This window comes from Tamandua tetradactyla, chromosome 14 (genome assembly GCF_023851605.1).
Source record: "Tamandua tetradactyla isolate mTamTet1 chromosome 14, mTamTet1.pri, whole genome shotgun sequence".
NCBI lineage: Eukaryota > Metazoa > Chordata > Mammalia > Pilosa > Myrmecophagidae > Tamandua > Tamandua tetradactyla.
The window spans coordinates 74,921,343-74,928,731 of NC_135340.1; the positions used below are offsets into that span (position 1 = coordinate 74,921,343).

The 7,389-nt window shown below is 36.3% G+C and overlaps 1 pseudogene; it reads right to left on the reverse strand.

Moving 5' to 3' along the window:
* Window positions 1–1,666: 1,666 nt before the first annotated feature.
* On the reverse strand, window positions 1,667–4,542 carry LOC143655470 (cleavage and polyadenylation specificity factor subunit 5 pseudogene; annotated as a pseudogene).
* Window positions 4,543–7,389: the final 2,847 nt, after the last annotated feature.

Here is a 7,389-nt window from a genome sequence, read left to right on the forward strand (position 1 = left end):
CAGACAATTTGTAAATTTCCAGGAATTTATCCCTTTGTTGTCATACAATTGCTCATAGTATTCTCTTATAATCCCCTTTATTTCTCTAAGGTTGTAGTAATGTTCCCAGTTTGATTCCTGAGTTTAGTTATCTGCGTCCTCTCTTTTTCTTTGCCAGTCTGGTCGAAAGTTTGTCAATTTTATTGGTCTTTTCAAAGAACCAACTTTTGGCTTCCTTGATTCTCTCTGTTGTTTTTCTGTTCTAATTTATCTCTGCTCTAATCTGCACTATTTCCTTTATTCTACTAATTGGGTTTAGTTTGCTTTTTCTTTTTTTTCCCTTTAAGTGTAAAATTGGAAGTTATTGATTTGTGATATATATTTTTAAATATAGACATTTACAGCTATAAATTTCCCTCTGAGCACTGCCTTCACTGCACCCCATGTTTTGGTAGGTTGTGTTTTCGTTTTCATTCATCTCTAAGTATTTTCTAATTTCCCTTCTTATTTTTTCTTTGACTTATTGGTTAACTGTTATTTAATGATCGTGTATCTATACATTTTCCAGTTTTACTTCTGTTATCAATTTCTAACTTCATTCCATTGTGTCAAAAATATAATTTGTATGATTTCAATCTTTTACATTTTATTGAGATTAGATTTGTGGCCTAACATAAGGTCTCTCCTGGAGAATGATCGATATGTGCCTGAGAAGAATGTGCATTCTGCTTTTGTTAGGTGGAGTGTTCTATAGATCCCCATTTGGTGTGATGGTTTACAGTGTTGTTCAAGTCCTTTATTTTCTTATAATCTTTTGTCTAGATGTTCTATCAGTTGTTGAAAATGGTATGTTGAAATCTTCAAGCATTATTATAGAACTACCTATTTTATTTTTCAATTCTGTCCATTTATTTCTGCCCCATACATTATGATGCTGTGTTGTTACATACATAAATGTTTGTAATTGTTACATCTTCTTGCTGGATTGAAACTTTTATCAATATATGATGTCCTTTTTCATTTCTTGTAATCCTCTTGACTTAAAGTCTATTTTGTTTAACAGTAATATAGACATTCCAGCTCTCTTTTTCCATCCTGCCACTTTCAACCTCTTTGTGTCTTTGTACCTAAAGTGAGTCTCTTGTAGAGAGTATATAGACAGACATTTATTTTTCATTCAATCTTTTAATAGGAGAGCTTAACTCATTTACATTTTTTTTTTTTTTTTTTTTTTTAAAGGAAAGACAGAGAGAAGGAAGGAAGGAAGGAAGGAAGAAAGGGAAACATCTTTAAACATTTTCTTGTTTTATTGTATTTTGTTTTTCCGTTTTTTTGTTACATGGGCTGGGGCCGGGAATCGAACCGAGGTCCTCAGGCATAGCAGGCAAGCACTTTGCCCGCTGAGCCACCGCGGCCCGCCCCTCATTTACATTTTTAAGATGTCTATTTTGTTTAATGTTGTACAAAAAAGTATGAATAGAACCAAAGCAAATTAAAAATTATCACTTCTTTTCCACCACTATCTAGTTTTTCATGTTAACTTTACTATTCAAACAATAGAAAGTAGGGGGCAATTTAGGGATTGAGAAAGAGATGAAACCAAAAAACTTCTACCATGTATATTCTTCTATAATGTATAGCTGTGCTCAGGGAGACGGCTTCTTTTACTTTTCCACTGTGCAGAAATTCAGTTGTATGTAAAACTGAACCTGCTCGAAAGCTGAGGGGAACTAGAAATGATGAGCCCATATCCAGGTGCACTGTCATACAATTCGAACAATGGTGCAGCTACCAGCTTGTAATTTTTAGGGACTGAAAACAAGGCATTCTCTTGAAGTTGAACCAGAAACAACTTCTTATGTCCTTAGGCTTTGTAATATGTGCAGGAATATATATAGGATTCTGAGGCGGTTCAAACTTTGGTCTCCAGCAATTATCAATGCAATCATCAAGGACCCACTCTTGCAGAGTTCCATCTTGACAACCTAGTATCTCTGTCATTAAGCATTTGAGTGCTTCAGCTTCAGCTTCTCTTGGTTAAGTTCACCACGAGGTAAATTGAAGAAAGTTGTTCCTGGTTGCAGCAGTAATACATGGGGTAGCGGGTGCTCATGTACAATCAGAACTCCTTCTACAGTCCTCCTCATTCCAATTGTATCAAATTCCTCCCTCATGCACTGAAATCTGGCTGCAACAGAGCTGTCTTTCTCATGGTGGGGCTCTTTTGTACCAAAAGTATAGTTGGTAAGAGGGTACAGGTTGATGGTGCACCCCAGACTTGATCTGCTGGATGTTCTTGTGGCAGAGCTAGCTGACCCCCGGGGCTAGCAGGTCTGCGAGTGACTGGGCGGCACCACTGACAGGCTGGTGAGCGGAAAGGGGGAGGCAGGCAAGACTTTCCCGGTGTGTGCATCCGGCTTAGCAGCCGCCGCCAGCCAGTAACGAGAACGCAAGTATCTTAAGCACTAATTCATTTACATTTAAGGTAATAACTATAAGGATAGATTTACTTCGCCATTTAGTTATTTGTTCTTTTGTAGATCTTTAATTTTTGCATTCCTCCATTGCTCCATTATTGCCCTTTTTCGTATTTAAGTTTTTTTGTGTATCACTTTTATCACCTTCCTTTCCTTTCTCCCTACATTTTATTTTTCTCAGTGATTGCCTTTGTAACTACCATTAATATCTTAATTATCTCAGATTACACCTTTAGACATTGTATGCCCATTAACATAGATTTGTATTATCTTTTTATGTTTGCCTTTAAAGTCATAAAGAGCAGAAAAGCAGTTATATACTAAAAGTACGATAATACAGGACTTTCAGGACTTTATATGTATCGATAGGATTACTTTTACCAATGTTCTTTATTTCTGTCTTTGAGTTATTGTCTGGTGTCCTTTAATTTCAGCCTGAAGAGTCCTTTTAGCATTTCTTGTAGAGCAGGTCTTCTGAAGGAGCAGGTCTCCTTCAACTTTTGTTTACCTTTACGTTACTTAATTTCTCTTTCATTCTTGAAGGATAATTTTGCCAAATGTAGAAGTCTTTGTTGACAGTTTTCTTTATGGACTTTAAATATATCATTACAATGCCTTCTGGCCTCCATGTTTTTTTTTCTGAGGGTTGGGGAGTGGGGTGCATGGTCCAGCATTCTATGGCTTAACTACCCACGGACCGACCCCCCCCCCCCATGTTTTTTTATGAGAAATTAGCTGTTAATTTTCCTGAGGATCCCTTATGCATGACAAGTCATTTATCTCTTGCTGCTTTCAAAATTCTATAGACTTTGACAATTTCACTATAATTTTACTTGGTATAACCCCCCTTGGCTCAGCTTTTTAGATGTGTATATTCATGTCATTCATCAGATTTGGGAAATTTTCAGTCATTACTTCTTCAAATACTTTTTCTGCCACTTCCTCTCATCCTGCCAGGACTCCTATGATACATATGTTGGTATGTTTGATGGTGTCCATAAGTCCCCAGACTGTTCAGTTTTCTTCATTCTTTTATTTTCTGTTCCTCATATTATATAATCACATTTGTCTTATCTTCAAGTTCGCTTATCCTTTCTTTTGTCTGCTCAAGTCTACTGTTTAAACCCTCTAGTAGTTTATTTCCATTATCATACTTTTCAGTTCCACGGTTTCTATTTGGTTGCTTTTTACAACGTCTCACTCTTTATTGGAACAATGTTTTCCTAATTTCCTCTAGTTATTTGTTTATGGTTTCCTTTATCTTATTCAATATATTTAAGACAGTTGATTTAAGGTCTTTGACCAATAGTTTCAGTACACAAGCTTCCTCAGGGATGGTATTTGTCCGATTATATGTTTCCTGACAGTGGGTCATACTTCTCTATTTCTTTGTGTGTTTTGTTTTGTAATTTTTTTTCTTAAGAGGTGGATATTTTGTATATTAAATTGTAACTCTGGAATTCTTATTCTCTCACTCGTCTATCATTGCTTGCTTTTTCTTGTTGAGGGTTGGCACCATTATTTGTGATTTTTTTTCCAGACTAACTTTTCTTCCAGATGGGAAACGAAAGAAAGGGAAGAGAAGGGAAGGGAAAGAGAGGAGGTAGAAGAAAGGAAGGAAGGGAGGAATGGAGAGAGGGAGGAAGGAAGAAAGAAAGGATGGAAGGAAAAATGTATGTACTCTTTCTTTAAGGTTCCTTTGCCATTTTGCCTGTGAGGTTGAAGTAGTCTACCCAACTCATTAGACCCCTCCCCCCTCCTACCCACTATGATCAAAAGACTGATCAAAAGCAGTGGTCAGCATACAGACCACATCAAGAAGGAGGGTTGCTCTCTCAATAGCTGCCTGTGGCACAGTTGGAAGACAACAGATGGCAGCCACTACAGAAAAGGTGAAATTCACCCATATCTACTACAATTTACCAATTTCTTCATCCAGCACTTTCCCAGATCCTGCAAATGTTCCACTAACTCCAGAGTCCTGATTCAGATAGTTCTTACTGGCTTGGTAGTTATTTTGATGGAGGGACTGATTCCCGGTGCTTCCTACACCACATCTTCCCACAGTTCTCCGAGCCACTCCCATTTAGTTCATCTTCCCATTGTTTGTCTTCAGTATTTTGTAGGTTCTGCTGCTTATAATAGGCTTGTTCCTGTGTGTCTCCCCTACCTTGTTTTAAGCTTGAGATTATGGTTCATACCTTGTTCTTTTCCATATTCCCTGTCAGTGCAGGGTCAGCACACACTGATGTATTCTTTTTTAGTTTATTTATTAATTAAAAAATTAAGAAACCAAATAAAATTTCAACGTATATAATCAGTAATTCACAATATCATCACTTAGTTGCATATTCATCATTTCTTAGAACATTTGCATCAATTCAGAAAAAGAAATAAAAAGACAATAGAAAAAGAAATAAAATGAACACAGGAAAGAAAAAAAAAAGATTATACCTACCATACCCCTTACCCCTCGCTTTCATTGATCACTAGCATTTCAAACTAAATTTATTTTAGCATTTGTTCCCCCTATTATTTATTTTTATTCCATATGTTCTACTCCTTTGTTGACAAGGTAGATAAAAGCAGCATCAGACACAAGGTTTTCACAATCACACAGTCACACTGTGAAAGCTATATCATTATACAATCATCATCAAGAAACATGGCTACTGGAACACAGCTCTGCATTTTCAGACAGTTCCCTCCAGCCTCTCCATTGCATCTTAAATAACAAGGTGATATCTACTTAATGTTTAAGAATAACCTCCAGGATAACCTCTCGACTCTGTTTGGAATCTCTCAGCCATTGACACTTTGTCTCATTTCACTCTTCCCCCTTTTGGTGGAGAAGGTTTTCTCAATCCCTTGATGCTGAGTCTCAGCTCATTCCAGGATCTCTGTCCCACATTGCCAGGAAGGCCCACACCCCTGGGAGTCATGTCCCACGTAGAGAGGGGGAGGGTGGTGAGACTGCTCGTTGTGTTGGCTGGAGAGAGAGGCCACATCTGAGCAACAGAAGAGGCTCTCTTGGGAGTGACTCTTAGGCCTAAATTTTAAGTAGATTTGACCTATCCTTTGTGGGGTTAAATTTCATATGAACAAACCCCAAGACTGGGGGCTCAGTCTATAGCTTTGGTTGTCTACACTGCTTGTGAGAATATTAAGAATTCAACTTGGGGAAGTTGAATTTCTCCCCGTTCTCACCATCCCCAAAGGCAGCTTTGCAAATACTTTTCCACTCACTGATCGAATAACTCTGGGATTCATTGGGGCATCACTCTGGACAAAAACCAACAAAATCTCATGTTCTACCTGAGATTCCAAGTACTTATGGCGTTCAATCAAACTATCTACATAAGTTATATTAGGAAATTCACTAGTCAAAATATAAACTTTGTAACAAATAAACATTTTTTGCTTTAGTCTCACACATATGGTGACATTTAAAAATATTAATTACCATCTATTTTCAGCACCTTGCAATAATGACATTCCTTTGTTCTTCCTCATGCAAAAACATTTTTAAAATTTGCACGTTGTAAATTTAGTCACTATTTTTATACACTCTAGGCATTCCTACATTATACCATCTCAATCTTTAACATCTATCTTTCTTTCTGATTTCATTTATGACCCCAGCCCTCCTCCCTCTATCATTCTCACATGCAGCTTCATTCAGACACACTGATATTTTAATTTTAATATAACAAATATATTTTATTTTTTCTTTATCTAGGTAAGACAGGAAACTAGAAAGAGGCAGACAAATAGAGGAATGAGTGGGTAGTAGCAGGAATGGAATAAAAACAACTGAGGCAAAAGAAAATTTGTGGTATTTTAGTATGAAAACTAGCTTTCATTAAAAAATCAACTGTTGAGTTACCCTGATCTTGTCCTTTAAAAAGAAAACAAAGTAAAATAGCATAAATAAATAAGTTTATCTCGTGAAGTAAGGGAACATACTAATAGCTGACAATGGATAACCAAATCACACTTTCAGCCAGGAGCTAGGGGTACAGTCCTTGATTTCCAGGATAGTTTTCCAACAGAAACAAAGCAATAATAGCAATAGCACCTAAATGGACCAGACATTTTTTATACTGAAGCAATAATTGCTTTTTTTACCTTTTGAAATTTTGTCTAATTTATTTTTTATTTTTTATATTTGGTACAAATAGAACTATATATATTTAGATGAAATAGAGCTATAATGTTTAAAACCATAGAATTCAATGAAACTCTTGCACAAAAGAAAATGTAGTAATTACTTACAAAGACATTAAACCTAAAGACAGATATAATTTATTAATATTGTTTCATGTGTAGGTCTGAAAAGTAAACTGCATCAAACTATAATAAGCTTCTCAAATCTGATTCCATGAAAATGTACTCTGTTGTAACTGGACTTTTTTTGTTGGTTTTCATTTATTTCCTGGGAATTGGTAAACATCATGTGTCTGATGATAACAGAGTGACTAAAACATTTATACGCAACTGTGTAAGCCTTGGGGACTGGAAAAAAAAAGATTAAAACATTAAAAAGAAACTCATTTCTAAGCTGAATAAAATTTGTATGATTTCATTTGTATGATTGAACCGGGACCAGTTATTTCCTAAGCTACATAGGGCAATCTTAACAGTGTTTGTTCTTTTGTGTGTTTAATGACTCAATGTAAATCATAAAGACAAATAAATTTTACTGTGCCAAAAAAAAAAAATCAAGGGCGGGCCACAGTGGCTCAGCAGGCAAGAATGCTTGCCTGCCATGCCAGAGGACCCGGGTTTGATTCCCGGTGCCTGCCCCTGTAAAAAAAAAAAAAATCAACCAGTGAAAATCATAATTTGCCATTCATTTCATTCACAAATTGATATATAAATTAAACTGGGTTCTTGATGCCCTCATGGTAACCTGGCTGTTGAAAGACTTCCA